General features: G+C 43.9%; 1 protein-coding gene across 8 annotated transcripts in view; it reads left to right on the top strand.

Annotated features, from left to right (window-relative positions):
* DMTN (dematin actin binding protein) overlaps positions 1–21390 on the top strand; it is a 96185-nt gene that overhangs the window by 17717 nt on the left and 57078 nt on the right. The window contains exon 1 of one of the 8 annotated variants that reach the window (XM_040346144.1): positions 8313–8618. The exons of 6 other annotated variants lie outside the window; for them this stretch is intronic. The gene's annotated coding sequence lies outside the window, so the exon portion shown is untranslated. Of the gene's footprint in view, positions 1–8312; positions 8619–21390 lie in introns of those variants that run through there. One more of the 8 variants, XM_040346139.1, reaches the window with a different exon arrangement.

A 21390-nucleotide genomic window follows, 5' to 3' on the forward strand; every position in this document is an offset into this window, starting at 1 on the left:
CCGATAGAAAAAAACGATCGTCTGTGGGGAAATCCATTGGTTAAAAATCAACGCATGCTCAGAATCAAGTCAACGCATGCTCGGAAGCATTGAACTTCATTTTTCTCAGCACGTCGTTGTGTTTTACGTCACTGCGTTCTGACACAATCGTTTTTTTAACTGATGGTGTGTAGGCAAGACTGATGAAAGTCAGCTTCATCGGATATATGATGAAAAAATCCATCAGATCGTTTTCATCGGATGAACCGATCGTGTGTACAGGGCATTAGTCTTAGGACTAAAATAGCATTTTAGTTTTAGTCCCATTTTAGTCTACAATGTTTTTAGTCGTATTTATCGACTAAAATCTCCACTACATTATAGTCGACTAAAAACTAATTTTAGTCGTCTAAAATCGAATGGGTGTAATTAAATTGTAATGCATTAGTTGACATTTCTCTACAACATCCAAACTCATTATATACTGCTGGAGTGAAAAATCTCATATGTTATTTGTTAAGGTATTAAAGCGGATCTCCACTCTAAAGTGAAGTCGCGCTGATCGGCACCCTCCCCCCTCCGGTGTCACATTTGACACCTTTCAGGGGGGAGGGGGGTGCAGATACCTGTCTACAGACAGGTATCTGCACCCACTTCCGGCCACACGATACGGGCAAAAGACGGGTTTTTTCCTTACTTCCCGTCCGTCCCCCGTTGTATGCTGGGAACACTCGGCTCCCAGCACACAGTGGGAGCCAATCGGCGGGCGCAGCGCGACTCGCGCATGCGCCGTAGGGAACCGGGCAGTGAAGCCGGAGCGCTTCACTTCCTGGTTCCCTCACAGTGGATAGCGGGGGGGGGGGGGGGCAGCAGAGTGACGAGCGAACGCTCGTCATCTGCTGCGGACGGCGCTGGACTCCAGGACAGGTAAGTGTCCTAATATTAAAAGTCAGCAGCTGCAGTATTTGTAGCTGCTGGCTTTTAATATATTTTTTTAGTGGCACATCCGCTTTAAGGGATGGAACATGCACTACAGACCAGTGTTAATTTTGAAGTCAAATTTTAATTTAGTTTTAGTATTAGTCTTTTGACTAAAATGCCATTTTAGTTTTAGTCCCATTTTAGTCTTTTGATTAAAATGCCATTTTCGTTTTAGTCGTATTTTAATCATCTCAATTGTTTTAGTTTTAGTCGTATTTTAGTTGACAAAACTAGTATTCATTTAGTCGACTAAAATGTTTTAGTCGTTTTAGTCAACGAAATTAACACTGTTTAAGTCTTTATGAGTCAGTGGGCCTTATTTTTCCATTTTTTTAATATCCAATGTCTGTATTGTTAGTATAGCTTGTTACACCTGGGCCCCAATGGGAGGTTATGAGACTGTTTCATTGTTCTAGACCTAACATCCCCACTCCCTAGAACTCCCTCCATAGATAACACACTCACCTTGCAACCTCTTGTACCTAATATCGGCCCTCATATCTCCTTCTCTTCACCTAATGCCCCATACAGACGGTCATTTTTTGTGATGAAAAAAAAATGACGTTTGAAGTGATGAAAAAAAACGACATTTTTGAAACTTCATTTTCAAAAACGATGTAGCATACACACCATCATTTTGAAAAATGATGAACAAAGTGACGGCACTCTAAAGGGGAAGTTCTATTCGCCTTGAGGCTGCTTTTAGCTGGTTACTTGTTAGTAAAAGATGATTCGTGCTTTTTTGTCTGTTACAGCGTGATGAATGTGCTTACTCCATTATGAATGGTAGTTTTACCTCCCGTCTCAAAACTTGCTTCTGGGCATGTGCGGGTTTAAAAACGTCGTTTTGCCCACACACTATCATTTTCATTGACACAAAAAATGACATTTTGAAAAACGACACAAAAAATTCGAGCATGTTCGAATTTTTTTTTTGTCATTTTTCAGAAGACATAAAATGACATTTTGCCCACACACGATCATTTTAATTGACATTTTTAAAAATGTCATTTTATTTCATCACAAAAAATGACCGTCTGTACGCGGCATAAGCCCCCAAACCTCCTGTAATCCCTTTCACATTATTTCTCTAGTTCTCTAAGCAAAATCATTTCATTCTAAACTTGGGTGGTGCTAAATAGCTCTTATGAGTCCCCCAATAGCAGAGACCAGATTGAAACCACAACCCCTGCTACCCCTGTTCCTACACCACTGTGTATACCTCCTTATCCTACAAAACTTTAATTGCTAGATTCACATAGAGATACTACGGTGTATCTCCTGATACACCGTCATATCTCTGAGTTAGGCCGGTCGTATCTATGCGACTGATTCATGGAATCAGTTACGCATAGATATGCCTAAGATCCGACAGGTGTAACTGTGTTACACCGTCGGATCTTAACTGCAATTTAAAAATGTCCGCTTGGGGCGTTCTCACTGATTTACGCCGAGAATATGTAAATCAGCAAAATACGCCAATTCCAACCGTACGCGGGCCCGACGCAGTGTTTTTACGAAGTTTATGTAAGGGTTTTCCCTGCTTTTATGAGGCGCAGCCAATGTTAAGTATGGGCGTGGTTCCCGTTTTTTTTTTACATCGTTTGCGTACGTCGATTCACAAAACCGCTCGTCGCAAGTTACGCTCACGCCGAAACCAATGACGTCCTAGCGATGTCATTGGGAGCAATGCACGCCGGGAAAATTCGCGGACGGCGCATGCGCAGTTAAATCGCGCGCGGGGAAGCGCCTGATTTAAATGCTACACTCCCCCTAGCCGCGAAATTTGAATTCCGCCGGGGGATTTAAGATACGCCGCCGCAAGTTTGGAGGTAAGTGTTTAGTGGATTACCCACTTGCCACTAAAACTTGCGGCGGCGGATCTTAAATCAGATAGATCCGCTAATCTATCTGAATCTAGCCCTAATTCTCCAACTGTCAATTTCAAGTGCAGTGCAAGGCAGCACAGACAGTCCTTATAAAGAATACTGTGATACTTAGGACCCAATATTCACGAGAGCCACTGTAATACATCCACATAATCAGTTTTCCTGCAGAATGTTTTTAGCTGTACATACAACATCATCCGACCTGGGTGGAAGATCCTGACCCACTGAGCTGACCGTCTCTGTGCTGGGCAGGGCAGCAAATCCTCACCCAGTGTAGGAATTCACTACTCCTCATTCCAGGCTGCTACTAAACAGAGGAAAATATCACACGTCTGAAATCACATATCCTGTATTCTGTAGGTGTGGGTCTCATGACATTTATGTCAACAACGTCCTTATAATTCTCAAAGGCCACAATTATTATAAATTGTTTCATGGATCTATCCTATTTATGCAGCTCTTTCAAAGAATGCTTACAAATTTACATTTTTAATCCCAGACTATTATGCCCTGTACACACGATCACTTTTTGTGATGAAAAAAAATGTCATTTTTTATCATGAAAAAAAATGTCATTTTTCCAACACACCATCATTTTTGAAAAATGATGAACAAAGTGACGGCACTCTAAAGGGGAAGTTCTATTCGCCTTGAGGCTGCTTTTAGCTGGTTACTTGTTAGTAAAAGATGATTTGTGCTTTTTTGTCTGTTACAGCATGATGAATGTGCTTACTCCATTATGAATGGTAGTTTTACCTCCCATCTCATAACTTGCTTCTGGGCATGTGCGGGTTTAAAACGTCATTTTTGCCCACACACGATCATTTTTGTGACACAAAAAATGACATTTTAAAAAATGACATAAAAAATTAAAGCATGTTCGAATTTTTTTTTGGTTGTTTTTCAGAAGACAAAAAATGATGTTTTGCCCATGCACGATCATTCTAAGACTAAAGGTCTGGAATTTGTATCAGAAACCATGGAAAGCTACTTCTGGCAGAGGCAGTCTGGGAGTTACGTGTTTTTTTTTATAAATGAGGATTATGAGGAATGACGTTTATGGCTACGGTAATGAGGTGTTGTCAAAATAGTTCAGCAATTGTATTCACCTGTAGGCTAGACTTGTGTAGCACCTGTGTACTTTTCAGTACAGGTGCACTATCAAATTTAGTTGGGGGATGAGAGAGTTACCATGCTCTCATCCGTGTTGATCTGTTAAATTGGGTTTCTGTCAGTCCTGAGCTGTCCTGTGGTGTCAGAATGTGTTCCAAGGATACCTTCCCATCTTTGGATAGCAGGTGGCGCCAGAGGGGTCCAGGCGGAGCGCCTTTCTCCAGCAGCCAATGAGAGGAGTGTTTCCCTCGCGGGGCATGCTGGGGGAGGGTAATTCTGTGACAGACGCCATTGTGTGGGGTTCTTCGCCCGTTCCTGGTTCCAGGTGCGGCACCCACCTTTAGGGTGTGCGCACATCATGGGCCCCGGCGATATGGCCTACCAGGCTGGGGCGCACGTGCCACGCGGAGTTCCTGACTCTGGGCCCTCATGGCCCGGAGCGACCAATGCTGCCAAGGGGCCCCAGTGACTTACTGGGTCCCCCACCTCTTATTAAGAAGATCCCAAGTGAGTTGTGCTGTTCGGTGGGGAGTTGGTCTGAGGTGAACCCGGAGGCAGGTGATCCAACAGGGCTCAGACGAACCATTGGGGATCTGGGTGACCGGACACTGACAGGTTGTATGCTGCAAACTGTCAGTCGGTGACCCCAAGCTAACAAGTCTACCTGAGGAAGATTCAGGCGAAATTGTGTTTACTGGGAGGATTCGCTCTATCGTCCATGTTCATGAGGTCTCACTGCAAACCTAAATCTTACTAGAGCCACTGCAAACCTAAATCTCACTATAGCCAAGTCTGTGGCAGAGACTTGTTCCTTCCCAGAAGTTCTAAGTGACACCCTGGCTGCCAGGCCTGTGAGAGGGACCTGTCCAGGGGCACTACACCCACTCCGGCTGGAGTGGCGACAAAGCAAAAGCCATTATCCTGAAGCAGGACTGCTTCGCTTATCTAAAGGGCTGAATCTGCAAGTTCTCTCTTTTCACCAACCTATTCTATCTACCTTGAGTTGACTGTTGGTCATGTTGGACCAGAAATAAAAGCACAGAAAACGTCACCCTGCTGTCTGGACATTCCGTCATTCGCTCTCATCACCATCCTCTCCTTCATCATCATCCCTAGACACATCACAGTGGTAACATAATCATGCCGTCCCAAATCTAACCAGCGGCTCCTGAGGGGGTAGCGCTACACATGGTTATAACTTTTTTTCCTCACAAAAACTGTAGTGACATTTGTAAAATAACATATACTGTATATAAGACAATCACTGCACTAAAAACTATACCGTAAATTCCATTTATAAAAAAAAAAGATACAGTAAATCGTGATGCAATATACTGTGTGTGTGTGTTATGTTTTATTGCACAGTTACGGTATATGCCCTACAGATGAAGGCTCTGCCACATCTACAGCGCAGCTCTGAGTCATAAACAAATAATGGCCCCAAGGGATTTTCCCCATGCTCCCCTTTGCCAGTCTTGCCAAGATTAGTCTCTAGAAGCGAGACTACATTTATATTTGTTTCTACAATATTTCAAGGTATCAGACATGGTATATGATGGCTTGAAGAGAACCAATCAGAAATAGGCATTTATAGCAATCTGAAATCAACCCTTAAGCCCCGTACACACGATTGGAAAACCAAGCTGCTCCGCCCTACGTGTTTCATCACTATAGGACTTCTTCCATGGCATGGTGTCCTATAGTGACAAAATGCATTGGGAGGAGCAGCTTGGTCACATCATCGCGCTACCCGGAAGTGAAGGAGGATGCCATCTTTTGTGACCAGGATTGTTTGTTGTAGACATGTGCATGTTCTTTTTATTTTTGTGAGTAATACGCCTCTTTTAGTAAAGAATCTGTCTTAAAGTTTTACACTATTTAGTGTTCTTTAGCCATATTTATCACATTTTTGAGTCGGTGGCATCCACTATATTTGCTGAGATATCGTCCCTGTGGCTGGTGGGACCTGGCTGCAGCTTTACTATAGGGGAAAGTCCCCATAAGCCTGTTTGACCTGCCTGTCCCCAGGGGGTCCCTGAATTCCAGTAAGAGGACATCTTATCTGGGTGTTGGGGACTGGCCTCTATGGTGGAGGGAGGGAGTCTTTAACCATTTTCAATTCTTGGCAGTTGGAATCACATATCTTTCACCATTATTTCTGTGGACATTTTATGATACAATTTATTTATTAATCACTTCTGAACAGGTTGTATATACATTCATTTTGGTGACAGCTTTTTATCTGATTATTAACCACTTAAGGACCGCCGCACAACGATATACATCGGCAGAATGGCACGGCTGGGCACAGGGACGTATATATACGTCCCCTTTAAGAGCCCAGCCATGGGTCGCGAGCAGCACGCTCCAAAGCTCCGTGACATCCGTGATATAGGGAACGACGATCACTGACATCACACGTCCAGCCCCGCCCCCCTAAAGTTAGAAACACACATGAGGTCACACTTAACCCCTACAGCGCCCCCTAGTGGTTAACCCCTTCACTACCATTGTAATTTTCAGAGTAATCAGTGCATTTTTATAGCACTTTTCGCTGTGAAAATGACAATGGTCCCAAAAATGTGTCAAAAGTGGCCGATATGTCCACCATAATGTCGCAGTCACAAAAAAAAAAAACGCTGATCGCCGCCATTAGTAGTAAAAAAAAAAATATTAATAAAAATGCCATAAAACTATCCCCTATTTTCAAAATGTTGCGCAAACCAATCTATAAATGCTTATTGCGATTTTTTTTATCAAAAATAGGTAGACGAATATGTATCGGCCTAAACTGAGGGGAAAACATTTTTTTTTGGGGGGGATATTTATTATAGCAAAAAATAAAAAAAATATTGAATTTTTTCAAAATTGTCGCTTTATTTTTGTTTATGGCACAAAAAATAAAAAACGCAGAGGTGATCAAATACCACCAAAAGAAAGCTCTATTTGTGGGAAAAAAAGGACGCCAATTTTGTTTGGGATCCACGTCGCATGACCGTGCAATTGTCAGTTAAAGCGACGCAGTGCCGAATCGCCTTAACCTGCATATTGGTCTGGGTCTTAACCGGTTAAAGGAGTTGTAAAGTCTTGAGGTTTTTTATCTTAATGCAATCTATACATTAAGGTGAAAACCCTCTGAGGCTGCAGCTGCCTCACAGAGCCCCCCCCCTTTTTTCTTATCTGAACCCGATCATTCCAGTGACGAGAACGAGCCCAGCAGCTCCAGTCGCTGTCTTGGGTCCTTATTGGATAGATTGATAGAAGCAGGAGCCATTGGCTCCCTCTGCTGTCAATCAAATCCAGTGACACAGAAGCCAGGGGGCGGGTCCGGGTCCTGCTGTCTGTGTCAATAGACGCAGCAGCAGGACTCGGGAGCGCACCCGCATGAGTGCCCCCATGTAATGCTGCTCTCCATGGGGGCACTCGATGAAGGAGCGCCGCCGGGGGACCCCAGAAAAGCAGGATCCGGGCTGCTCTTTGCAAAACCCTTGCACAGAGCAGGTAAGTATGACATGTTTTTTATTTGTCGCACATTTTTAGGGTGTGCCCAGGCACATCCAGCACACCCTATGTGCACGTCTATGATTTTGACCCATCTGCAGCTTATGTTTGCAAATGGGCCAAAAGACCTAGCCTGTTTTTAATGGTGCAAGGGAGCCCCATCTGTGCTCAAATGGCCAGTGATGGAAGGGTAGTTTAGGGCCCTTTTTACTGTCTGCTGATAACCCAAGTCCTGATACAAAGTCCTGATACATCCTGATGAATAAGCACTGAGACAGTGTGAAACGCGTAGGCTGTTTTTTCCCCATTTTTGCTGCTTTCCTGTAGTGCATTTTCTATTGATTTTACAAATAAAGACAACTCAAGAGTTTTTTTCGGAGTGCGGCTGTCCATCCTTTTGAAGTTTCTACCATTTGCCTAGTGCATTGCCGGCACCCTTGGTTTCCTGAGAGGTTCTTGATTGCTTAGAGGACCCACCTGGAGCGGTGACTCCCTTTTCCTGATACAAAGGTGTCGGAGAACAGGAAAGAGGTCTGATGTGGGTGACAGTACACTATGAGATTATACGGATGTAAGGAGGTATCCATATATACAAGGCAGTAGTGACATATAGGGGGGCCCAAACCATGTCTCTGCACACCATCAGCTTGCAATGTTACGCCCTGGCATTTGCAGTTAATGGACTAGGAAGCTGCAAAACCTTTTAATGTATCGTAATATCAATGTCAGCCCACAGAGACGTAGTGCGTCCCATTAGTATATATCCGTTTCATCATTCCCCTCCTGAAGGTTGTCTCCTCTGCCTGTTCTGTACTCCTCCCTCCTGCTATCTCTCTTCTCTCCATTTTTGTGTGATGCTGACCTCTACTGCTTTCTCTTTCCCTTCATCTCTTCCTTTGTCACTCTTGCATCTGTTGCACTTTCCGCCGCCATAAACACCTCTTTCTATGCCTGGCTCATTGCCTGCCTTTCTACTCTGAAGAGACTGACACCCTGTGCACTCCTTGTACATCCCCTCCCTAGGACAGTTCTTTGCATCGTACTGCTCTTGAGTGTAGGGAGGGGCAGTGGGAGACCGCCTGGATATCTGCGAAACACAGACGAGACCTCAGAAAGAGACTGCACCTGCAGGAGACACCCAACTATTCGAATAAGGTGCATTGTCCTGGCTGTGGGGGGCTAAGGGGGTCTGATCAGAGAGGGGACCACATGGGTCAAGGCTCAGTGACAGGACTGTGGGGGTGTGCAGAAGAGATGTTGTTCTGGATGGAGAACTAGAATAGGGGGATATGATGGGAGCTTGCAGAGCATGTATGTCCTATGATCAGGAGATGGAATGTATATGGCAAGTTTATATTAGAATTTCTCAACAGGACACAATACAAATGCATTATCAGCCATGTGCCGTGTAGAGGGGTTAGTATATGCTGTATGTTATGGATGCTGTAGAGAAAACAAGAATAGCTATAGATTTAAAGAAAAATATTAGCACATACGTACCAAATGATCTATCTTCTCTGTGCAATTTTAATATTAATGATCTATCTTCTCTGTGCAATTTTAATATTAATGATCTATCTTCTCTGTGCAATATTAATACTTTTATCTTAGGCTCCATTCACACCTATGCAATTTGCTTTTCAGCGTTTCTACATTGCTTTTTGCAGTTTTTTTTCTTTTAAAGCGATTTTGCCTAATTTTTGCTGCGATTTGTGTTTTGCGTTTTTTTATGCTTTATTTTTTTCTTTTGAAAATTTGTTGTTGGGCAGATTTAAAAACACAAATTGAGGTAAAAACATGGCGGTAGATCCACAGAGAAATAGATGGGCGCAGCGTATCAGAGATACGCTACGCCGCCGTACCTTACCTGGCGGAATTTCGAATCCTCAAAGAATTTGCGCCTTAAGTTACAGCGGCGTAGTGTATCTCTGGCGGCGGAATTCAAATCGGCGATTAGGGGGCGGGTTTCATATAAATGAAGCGCGTCCCCGCGCCGAATGAACTGCGCATGCGTCGTCCCGAAAATTCCCGCCGTGCATTGCGCTAAATGACGTCGCTAGGACGTCATTTTTTTAACTTAGACGTGAGTTACGTCCATCCCGATTCACGGACGACTTACGCAAAAAATAAAAAAAATTCAAATTTCGACGCGGGAACGACGGCCATACTTAACATGGCAATTCTAACTATACGCCGCAAAATACCAGCTTTAACTATATGCCGGAAAAAGCCGACTAGAGACGACGTAAGAGAATGCGACGGCCGCGCGTACGTTCGTGGATCGTCGGAAATAGCTAATTTGCATACCCGACGCGGAAAACGACGTGAACGCCACCCAGCGGACGCCGAAGTATTGCATCTTAGATCCGAAGGCGTACGAGGACGTACACCTGTCGGATCTAACCCAGATGCCGTTGTATCTTGGTTTGAGGATTCAAACTAAAGATACGACGTGGGTAATTTGAAAGTACGCCGGCGTATCAGTAGATACGCCGGCATACTCGCTCTGTGGATCTACCCCATGTTTTTCTGCTGCTTCTCCATTGCGTTTTTAAAAAAAAAAGTCTCTGACCCTTTCCAAAAATTGCAGAGGCACAAAAACGCATTGATGTGAACGTGTTCCTTAGGAACGCATGTTAAAAATAATGTCCTGCGTTTCTGCAAAAAAAGCATGAAAACAACACATTGATGTGAATGGAGCCTAATGCCGTGTACACACGACCGGTTTTCGGGTTGTTAAAAATTAAATTTTTAATGGTATAGAAAAAAACAAAGTTTTCTTCAACCCGATCGTTAAAATGGCCTTGCCTACACACGATCGTGAAAAAAAAATGCTCTAGCAAAGCACGGTGACGTACAACACGTACGACGGCACTATAAAGGGGAAGTTCCATTCGGATGGCGCCACCCTTTGGGCTGCTTTTGCTGATTTCCTGTTAGTAAAAGACGATTTGCGCTTTTTCAGTCTGTTACAGCGGATGAATGTGCTTACCCCATTACGAACGCTAGTTTTACCAGAACGAGTGCTCCCGTCTCAAAACTTGCTTCTGAGCATGCACGTTTTTTTCACGTCGCTAAAGCCCACACACGACCATTTTTTACGACGTTAAAAATGACAATATTAAAAACGTTGGGAAAAATTAGAGCATGTTCGAAAGTTTTAATGCCCATTTTTTACATTGTGAAAAATGCTCTGGAGCCCACACACGATCGTTTTTAATGACATTAAAAAAAAACTTAGGCCCAGATTCTCGTATCTGGGCGTAAAACTGTGCGGGCGTAACGTATCTGGTTTACGTTACGCCGCCGCAAGTTTTACAGGCAAGTGCTTTATTCACAAAGAACTTGCCTGTAAAGTTGCGGCGGCGTAGCGTAAATCACCCGGCGCAAGCCCGCCTAATTCAAATTAGGCGGGTAGGGGGCGTATAGTATTTAAATTAGGCGCGTTCCCGCGCCGAACGTAATGCGCTTGCGCCGTCCCTAAAATTTCCCGACGTGCATTGCGCTAAATGACATCGCAGGGACGTCATTGGTTTCGACGTGAACGTAAATGGCGTCCAGCCCCATTCACGGACGACTTAGGCAAACAACGTAAATTTTAAAATTTCAACGTGGGAACGACGGCCATACTTAACATTGGTTGCCCCTCATATAGCAGGGGCAACTTTACGCGTCGCAAATCTAACGTAAACGTTGTAACTTCACTGCGTCGACCGCACGTACGTTCGGGAATTCACGTATTTTGCCAATTTGCATACTCGACGGGGAAAACGACGGAGGCGACACCTAGCGGCAAAAAAAAAATTGCATTTAAGATCCGACAGCGTAAGAGCCTGTCGGATCTAATGGATATCTATGCGGAACTGATTCTAAGAATCAGTCGCATAGATACGACGGCCCAGATTAGGGCTTGCGTTGCGCCGTCATAAGCCCTTTGAGAATCTGGGCCTTAATTTTTTACAACCCGAAAAACGGTCAGGTGTACGCGGCATACGACTGGACAATTAGGTGGCATATGATTTGGATATCCTCTAAACTGCGGTCATGCCGTTACTTCAGTGCAATGTTACATGCCAGTGTTGCAATGGATTATCCAGCATGCTGGAAATCTATTTCTACCACTTCATGTTTTGTCTTGATCGCATCCTAATCCTACAATTTACCTATGGCGGGCGGCTAGCAAAAAAATAGCCGTTCTAAGGATGTCCATGTTTATTATAGTTATGGGCGAAATACTGTACAGAAATATATGTGTATGGTGATGTACAGAGGGAGAGTATATAATGGTGAAGTGTGATGGGGACCACAGGGGACATCCAAGACAGAGCTATGTGTGACAACACATGATCAGCAATGACAAAGCCATTTATATATGTGTACACATGTCACAGCATCTCTTATGATCAATACTGTGTATATATGTATTCCTGTTGTTTTCATTTTGTTCGCGGAAATCGTGACCTCATACTTTATTAATTATTAATACTTGATTTCCGACAGCTATTATTAACCCCTGAATGACCACATTGATTGGTACTTGTCTGCATCCTTATGGCCATGCTGGGATTTGTATTAGACAGTTTTATATGTTTCTGTTCAGAAGATATATTTCTATAAACTATTAGTTCCCAGCGCTGTTGCCTGTAACAGCCAATCAGATTTTAGCTGTTACTCTCTGTCCCGCACCGATAAAATGAAGCATTGAGACTTATTGGATACAACAGCAATATGCCTGATATTATTCCAAAGATCATAAATCAAGTAAAAGTGCCATTGCCGTATGTAAATGCACTCTGGCTTGCCTACATTAATGAAATGACATCATTGTATGTGAACATGCTTTGTGCCTTGACTTATATTAAAAAGATTTCAACATATTTTGTTGTATTTATCTGGGGCGCAAACCGATTTAAATCCACCCCTGACACATTAATGCAGACTCACCCGACAGTTATGAGAACTGAATAGTCTAGTTTTGGGTGACAGCCACATAAAACTCACACAAACAAGGGGAGATCATGCAATTTCCATGCACACTTTGTCCTTGGTGGGATTGAATCCAAGAACCCAGTGCTGCAAGGAAAGCATATTAACCATTTGGGAATAAAAGTCAAAGGCTTGCATACCTAATGTAACAAGTGTGCATGTTATCTGTATTGGAGTCTTTCCTTTCACGTGTATATAGACATGCATTAAAATTGGCCATGCCACCCAGAAAACAAAGCACCATGGCCATGGCATCTTGCTGAGTTATCTCTATGTCTAGAATTCTATTACTCCCTCCACTGTCCAGGTCTTGCAGAACATCACTTTATTATCTTTCCATGTAAATACTGTAGCACACAGATGGGCTGGGCTGATAGTTTCCATGGACGTGTGATGTTCAGGGTGGGGTTCACCATGCTGTGTTGGATGATAAGAACAAGGATATGTTATAGCCACGTGTGGACCGTGAATATACATGTACACAAGCTAATATCTAGTATAGGTCTCTTTTGGCAAAAGTGATGATATGCTACCTCCTGTCCTCAGTGTATGGGGCTTTTGCAACTGTTGTTGCTGGTGGGGGATCTATTGTTGCTAGGGGTGTGTCTTTGTTGCTGGGGGGATCTACTGTTGAGGGAGAGGTCTATTGTTGCTGGCTGCTGGAAGGTCTATTGATGCTGGCGGTGGGGAGATCTCTTATTGCTGCAGGTGGTCTATTTTTTGCAGATGAAGGTATTTTATTGTAGGTGGTCCATTGATGCTGGTTGAAGGGAGATCTGTTGTTGCTGCCGAGGTTAATTGTTGGAGGAAGTATTTTGTTGTGGGTGGTCTATTGTTGCTGGGGGGGGGTCTATTGTTGCTGGCTGCAGGGGATCTATTTTACTGCTGTTTTTGTTACCATTAACCACTTAAGACCTGGACCAATATGTAGGTAAAGGACCGGGTTCCACTCCCTACCCACCTTCCAGGACACCCCTTTTAGTGAATACAGAAGCATGTAACATTTGTGGTACTAAGTGATTTGTATGGAACTTGTTAACCACTTAAGGACTGCCTAACGCCGATATACGTCGGCAGAATGGCACGGCTGGGCACAAGCACATACCTGTACGTCCTCTTTAAGTGCCCAGCCGTGGGTCTGAAGGTCCGTGACCGCAAACAGGACGCGAGTAGAGGAGAGCCGATCGGCTGCTCCTGTGACAGGGGGGTTTGTGCTGATCGATTATCAGCACAGCCCCCCCGAGGATGCCCACTGGACCACCAGGGATGCCCACTGGACCACCAGGGATGCCCACTAGACCACCAGGGATGAGAAGGACACAAAAAATGGATGCCAATCAGTGCCGCAATGGATGCCAATCAGTGCCCACAATGGGCATCACTGATTGGCAGGCATTGTTTGGCACTGATTGGCATCCATTAGTACAACACATATAATAGTGCCCATCTATGGCCATCCGTGCCACCTATCAGTGCCCATCCATGCCGCCTATCAGTGCCCATCCATGCCGCCTATCAGTGCCCATCCGTGCCGCCTATCCGTGCCCATCCGTGCCACCTATCCGTGCCCAATCCGTGCCGCCTATCCGTGCCCAGCCGTGCCGCCTATCTGTGCCCATCTGTGCCGCCTATCCAAGCCCATCCATGCAGCCTATCCGTGCCGCCTATCAGTGCCCATCCGTGCCGCCCATCAGTGCCGCATATAAGTGCCCATCAATGCCACCTCATCGGTGCCCATCAGTGCCGCCTCTTCAGTGCCCGTCAGTGCAGTACCATCAGTGCCCATCAGTGAAGGAGAAAACATACTTATTTACAATGTTTTATAAGAAAAACAAAAAAAAGTATTTTTTTCAAAAAAAATTGTCATTTTTTTTTGCAGAAAATAAATATCCCAGAGGTGATATAATACCACCAAAAGAAAGCTCTATTTGTGGGTACAAAATGATAACAATTTAATTTGGGTACAGTGTAGCATGACCGCGCAATTGTCATTCAAAGTGCAACAGCGCTGAAAGTTAAAAATTGGTCTGGGCGGGAAGGTGTATAAGTGCCCTGTATGGAAGTGGTTAAACACAAAAAAATCATAGTTGGCAAGACAGATACATGTTTAAGGCCCCTTTCACACGGACTGATAGAATGGGGCTTTTAGCTGCGGATTTTCTAATTTTCTACCGCAGCTTCACCAAGGAGGGTCTGTGGCAGAGACTTTATCCTACAATTGTCCGAGTGATACTCCGGCTGCCAGGTCAGTGAGAGAGGCCTGTCCGGGTACACTAATCCCACTCAAGCAGGAGTGGCGCAGAGAAGTGTTACGCTTGGGAGTAGGACTGTTTCCCTATCATCACGCCTGAATTTGCTATTCTCCTTTCTTCTTTCAACTTTACTTTCCTCACCACAAGTTTTATTGTTTTTACCCGGCTGGGTAATAAAGAGCACAGCATAGAGCACCTGTTGTGGACATTCCTTTACTTCTACTAAATGCATCATGCACCCCTAGGAATTCGGAAGAGCCACGAGGTAAATGTGCCACACAAAACAACCAGCAGCTCCTCCGGGGGTAGTGTTACATATATATTTATTGTATGTATGTATATATATATATATATATATATATATATATATATATATAAAAATATAGCAGTATGGCAATGGACAGTGTCACTAGAGCAGTGGACAGAGGATGGGGTCAGTAGAGCAGAGATTGGTGTCAGTAGTTTATTTTTATTACCGTATTTATCGGCGTATAACATGCACAGGCGTATAACATGTACCCTAACTTTAAGAGGGAAGTTTTTTTTTACAATTTATTACGAATAATGGGGGGCTTTGGTGAAATATCAGGGCTCTAAACAGACCTGGCACACCCTGTGCACATGCCTATGGTCTCTGCATCTCAGTATATGAGGCTTGGTCTCTGCTCTGTATCTCAGTGTATGACGCTCAGTCTCTGCTCTGTATCTCAGTGTATGGGGCTTAATCTTTCCTCTGTGTCTCAATATATGACGCTTAGGCCTCGTACACACGACCGAGGAACTCGTCGTAAATAAAAAATCGCTTTCCTCGACGAGTTCCTTGCCAGGCTTGTCGAGAATCTTGACAAGCTTTCTTTGCGTACACACTGTCAAGACAAAATCTCGTCGTTCTCAAACGCGGTGACGTAAAACACGTACGATGGCACTATAAAGGGGAAGTTTGATTCCACTGGCACCACCCTTCTGAGCATGTGCGGGTTTCTAAGCATACACACGAACGTGTTTCTCGTCGAAAACCAGCCCGACGAGGAACACGACGAGGAAATTGAGACTCCCGACGAGGAAAAAGAGAACTTGTTCTCTTTTTTTCTCATCGAGTTCCACAACAATTTTCTCGATGAAAAACATACACATGACCGTTTTCCTCGGCAAAAAAGCTCTGCCACCAAGTTTCTTGATGGATTCTGTCGAGGAAAACGGTCATGTGTACGAGGCCTCAGTCTCTCCTCTGTGTCTCAGTGTATGAGGCCCAGTCTTTCCTCTGTGCCTCAGCATAAATAGCCCATTAGTGTATTTATGTGGTACGTGTTTTTCGCTTCCAATATTTTTTATTGAGTTTTCAAAAAAAGGAAAAGAGGGGTATACAACAAAAAAAAGGGGGGGGAGAAAAGCACTCACAGTCATCATCTGGAGGACTATTATGCAGATACAAATTATTGCAAGTATACACATAACATTTGCATATCTTATGTCTTTGAGCGCTCCCTCTAGAACTAACTCCAAATAGGGATAACTGCAAACCCGGCTCAGGGTCACCCATTTGGAGCGCTATCTAGGCCCGGAGGGCCAACATACAATAGTCAACTATAGCTGATTTAACATCGTAACAATGGGAAGTTACAATAGTAGAGCAGAGAAGAAGGAAGAAAGGGAAGAAAGAAAGATAGAAGAAGAGGAAAAAAAAGATAGAGAGAGAGAGAAAGGATGGTGCATCCCTACCTTAACCCAAAAAGGGGAAAGTCCTTGCGTTGATCCAGATCAATGTACATTTGTGAGGTAAGTGATCCAGGGATCCCACACCCTGTCAAAAGCCCCGACTTTATCATTCAGAATGGCCGACAACCTCTCGTTCACCATAATCCATGACAGTTTAGATTTCAGAAGACAAAAGGGGACAGTGGGTGTTCTCCAAGACTTAGCAATGGAGATTCTGGCTGCCACAAATATAAAAGCTATCAGTTTTCTCAAGTGTTTTGACGTTCCCTCTACCGGGCGTCCCAGCAGTGCATGCAGAGGCCACTTAATAAGGTTAACTTGGGTTAAAGAATAAATAAAGTTATAAGTGCGTATCCAAAATTGTCTCACCTTTTGGCATGTCCACCAAATGTGGTACATGGTGCCATCCACATTGCACCCCCTGAAGCACCACGGGGACGCCCCCGGAACAAAAGTGGCTATTCGCGCAGGGACCATGTACCATCGCATCAACACTTTGTAATTAGCCTCAATTAAAGAGGTATTAATATAAGACCTAGAAGCCCCCTGTACCAGTTTACTCCATTCCGCAATTTCCAATACCGTGCCAAGATCATGTTCCCACTTTTGCATATAAACCATCTTTTGAGTATTGGAGGACAATAAGCCATAAATTAATGATATGTGACCGGAGTGTTTGTCAAAAGTTCTGCAAAGTTGTTCCATAGCCGTAGATGTAGAGAGGTCAGAAGTACGATTCAAAGTCTCTAAAAAATTAGCAATTTGAGCGTAACGAAAGTATTCAGCATTCGGAAGGCCATACTTCTCTTGTAGAACCGATTTTGACAAAGCTCCCTTGTGATCGCATAGATCCGCTATCCTCAATAGACCCTTATTGATCCACCAAGAGAAGTCCTGGGGTCGGAGACCCGGGGTGAACAGGGGATTGTGAAACAAGGACGCCATCGGGGTGTGTAATGACTTAAATCTATACGTTTTTGCTAGGCGATTCCAGAGGCTCAGGGAAAACGACAGAGACGGACATAGCACAGATGGCCTATCCCGTCCCCTCAGCCACATCAGGTGACTGATCTCTCTGTCTGGGTTCAGGGAAGATTCCAATCCCATCCAGAGTGGCCTGGATCGACCCGTATGAAATCGGATCAGCTGGGCCAACTGAGCTGAGTGGTAATATTTAAGGAGGTCCGGCATACCCAAACCTCCGCCCAATTAAGGGGTGTACAATGTTTTCCTGTTCACCCTAGGCCTTCTATGATCCCATATATAGTCAAGCAGTTTGGTTTGGAACTTCTTGAGGTCCATACTTACTATAGCTATTGGGAGAGTTCTAAAGAAATACAGCACCTTAGGTAAAATGGTCATCTTGACCGAATACAGCCTACCGAACCATGACGGGGGTTTGTTTGACCACCTCTGAAGGTCCTCCAACAATTTGCGAAAACAAAGGGGGATAGTTCTTCCTATATAATGTAGTAAGAGTGGGTGTTAAATAAATGCCCAGATAGGGGAGAGCTTCCTCTTGCCAACTAAAGGGGTACTTTCCACGCAAAGCTCGAACTATGTGGGGCTGTAAGGAGACGCCGAGAGCCTGACATTTAGAGTGATTTACCCGCAGACCAGTAAACGACGCAAAATGTCCCAATACTACGTTCAGAGTTGGCAAAGAGGTAACTGGAGAGGAGAGGAGCGGGGTACGCGTTTTTTATACTATACCTTTTTTAAGCTGGCGTTGACTGTTGTTAATGTCGGTAAATGCATGAAACATGTTTGGGAAATAAAGTATTGATGGTCTGTCCATTTTCTCTGTAATGATCAGAGTCTGACCAGAGTTGTGGCAACAGTTTGAAAAAAATAATGGTATTAAAAGGTGTATTTTTCTCTGTCAGAAAATTGGGAGATATTTACATGGCATATTGTAAACTTTTTATTTTCTGTACAGTGTGTTCATACATTTATCTTCCCTCTTGTCAATGATCTCATGGGCTGCATTGTCCTATAAAGTGGGAGAGGAAGTAGAGGTTGTCCTGCAAAGTCTGGGCTATGTGAAGGGAAGTGAGTCTATTGGAGAGGGAAGCTTACACATGGAAAGTACACAAGAGGTCAGACAGTGACCGGCTCCTAACAGCTTACTATACGTCCAGCACCTGTCACTCCTCACCATAACTTATTCACTTCTGCAATCATACAGGTGAAACTCGAAAGATTTGAATATCTTGCAAAAGTTCATTTATTTAACTAATGCAACTTAAAAGGTGAAACTAATACAGTCCTGATCAAAAATTTAAGACCATTTGAAAAATGGCAAAAAATCATATTTTACATTGTTGGATCTTAACAAGGTTCCAAGTAGAGCTTCAACATGCAACCAGAAGAAATGAGAGTGAGACAAAAAAAATTTTGAGCATTCAATTAATTGAAAATAATGAATAAACTGAAACAGGCTGTTTTTCAGCTGATCAAAAGTTTAGGACCACATGCCTTTAAAAGGCCAAATCTGTGCAAAGATGTGGATTCATTGTCATTTTCTGTCAGGTAGTCACACGTTGTGATGGCAAAGACAAAAAAACTCTCCCTTTTTGAACGTGGTCAGGTTGCTGAACTGCATAAGCAGGGTCTCTCATCAAGACACTGGACGATCCTCGACCCAAATTAAGGCCCTTTCTGGTGCTGATTGCAGCCCCATAACCATCAGACGGCATCTGAGACTGAAGGGCTTCAAAAACAAAAAACGTCTTCAAAAACCTTGTCTCATTGAACGCCACATTACTGCTCGTTTGGACTTTGCAAGGGAGCACCAAACATTGACATTCAAAGGTGCAAGAAAGTTTTATTCTCTGATGAGAAAAAATTTAACCTTGATGGTCCTGATGGTTTCCAAAGTTACTGGCATGACAAGCAGATCCCACCTGAGATGTTTTCTACGCGCCACAGTGGAGGGGGCGCCATAATGGTCTGGGGTGCTTTTTCCTTCAGTGGAACAATGGAGCTTCAGGAAGTGCAGGGGCGTCAAACGGCCGCTGGCTATGTCCAGATGTTGCAGAGAGCCTTCCTCATGACTGAGGGCCCTCGTCTGTGTGGTAACGACTGGGTTTTTCAACAGCACCACGCTACAGTACACAATGCCCGCAGGACAAGGGACTTCTTCCAGGAGAATAACATCACTCTTTTGGCCCATCCTGCTTGTTCCCCTGATCTAAATCCAATTGAGAACCTTTGGGGATGGATGGCAAGGGAAGTTTACAAAAATGGACAACAGTTCCAGACAGTAGATGGCCTTCGTGCGGCTGTCTTCACCACTTGGAGAAATGTTCCCACTTACCTCATGGAAACGCTTGCATCAAGCATGCCAAAACAAATTTTTGAAGTGATCAACAATAACGGCGGAGCTACTCATTACTGAGTTCATGTTTGGAAGTTGGATTTCTGTTTTGGGGGGGGTTTAGTTTTTTTTGGAGGTGTGGTCCTAAACTTTTGAGTTTCAGTTTATTCGTTGTTTTTATTAAATTGAATGCTCAAAAAATGTTTTGTCTCACTCTCATTTCTTCCTGTTGCATGTCGAAGCTCTACTTGGAACCTTGTTAAGATCCAACAATGTAAAATATGATTTTTTGCCATTTTTCAAGTGTTCTTAAACTTTTGATCAGGACTGTATATGTGATAGACTCATTACATGCAAAGCAAGATAGTTCAACCGTGATTTGTCATAATTGTGATGATTATGGCTTACAGCTCATGAAAACCCCAAATCCACAAGCTCAGAAAATTAGAATATTACATGCAATCAATAAAACAAGGATTGTACATAGAACAATATCGGAACTCTGAAAAGTATAAGCATGCATATGTGCTCAGTACTTGGTTTGGGCCCCTTTTGCAGCAATTACTGCCTCAATGCGGCGTGGCATGGAAGCTATCAGCCTGTGGCACTGCTGAGGTGTTATGGAAGACCAGGATGCTTCAATAGCAGCCTTCAGCTCTTCTGCATTGTTCGGTCTCATGTCTCTCATCTTTCTCTTGGCAATGCCCCATAGATTCTCTATGGGGTTCAGGTCAGGCAAGTTTGCTGGCCAATCAAGCACAGTAATCCCATAGTCATTGAACCAGGTTTTGGTGCTTTTGGCAGTGTGGGCAGGTGCCAAGTCACACTGGACTTCAAGCATCTTGCAGTGTGTGCCTCTCCATTCTTCCTCCATACTCTGGCTCCTTGGTTTCCAAATGTGATGCAAACTTTTTTCTCATTAGAAAAGAGGACTTTGGACCAGTGAGCAACAGACCAGGTCTGTTTTTCTTAAGCCCAGGTAAGACGCAAGTTCTGACGTTGTTTGTTGTTCAGGAGTGGCTTGACAAGAGGAATACGACATTTGAAGCCCATGTCCAGGATCCGTCTGTGTGTGTTCCTCTTGATGCACTGACTCCAGCCTCAGTCTACTCCTTGTGAAAGTCCCCAACACTTTTAAATTACCTTTTCCCGAAAATCCTCTCCAGGTGTCTGGTCATCCCTGCTGCTTGTGCACCTTTTCACAATATTCAAATTTTCTGAGATTGTGGATTTGGGGTTTTCATGAGCTATAAACCCTAATCATCACAATTATGACAAATCATGGCTTGAACTATCTTGCTTTGCGTGTAATGAGTCTATCTCATATATTAGTTTCACCTTTTAAGTTGCATTAGTAAAATAAATGAACTTTTGCACGATATTAAAAATTTTTTGAGTTTCAGCTGTATCGCATAAGGCCTCGTACACACGACCGAGGAACTCGTCGGAAAAGACACATCGTTTTCCTCGACGAGTTCCTTGTTAGGCTTGTCGAGGAACTCGACAAGCTTGCTTTGCGTACACAGTCAAGACAAAATCTCCTCGTTCTCAAACGTGGTGACGTACAACACATACAATGGCAGGGGAAGTTTGATTCCACTGGCACAACCCTTGGGGCTGCTTTTGCTAATCTCATGTTACTGCGTGTTAAGTA

This window comes from Rana temporaria, chromosome 3, assembly GCF_905171775.1.
Source record: "Rana temporaria chromosome 3, aRanTem1.1, whole genome shotgun sequence".
Classification (NCBI taxonomy): Eukaryota; Metazoa; Chordata; class Amphibia; order Anura; family Ranidae; genus Rana; species Rana temporaria.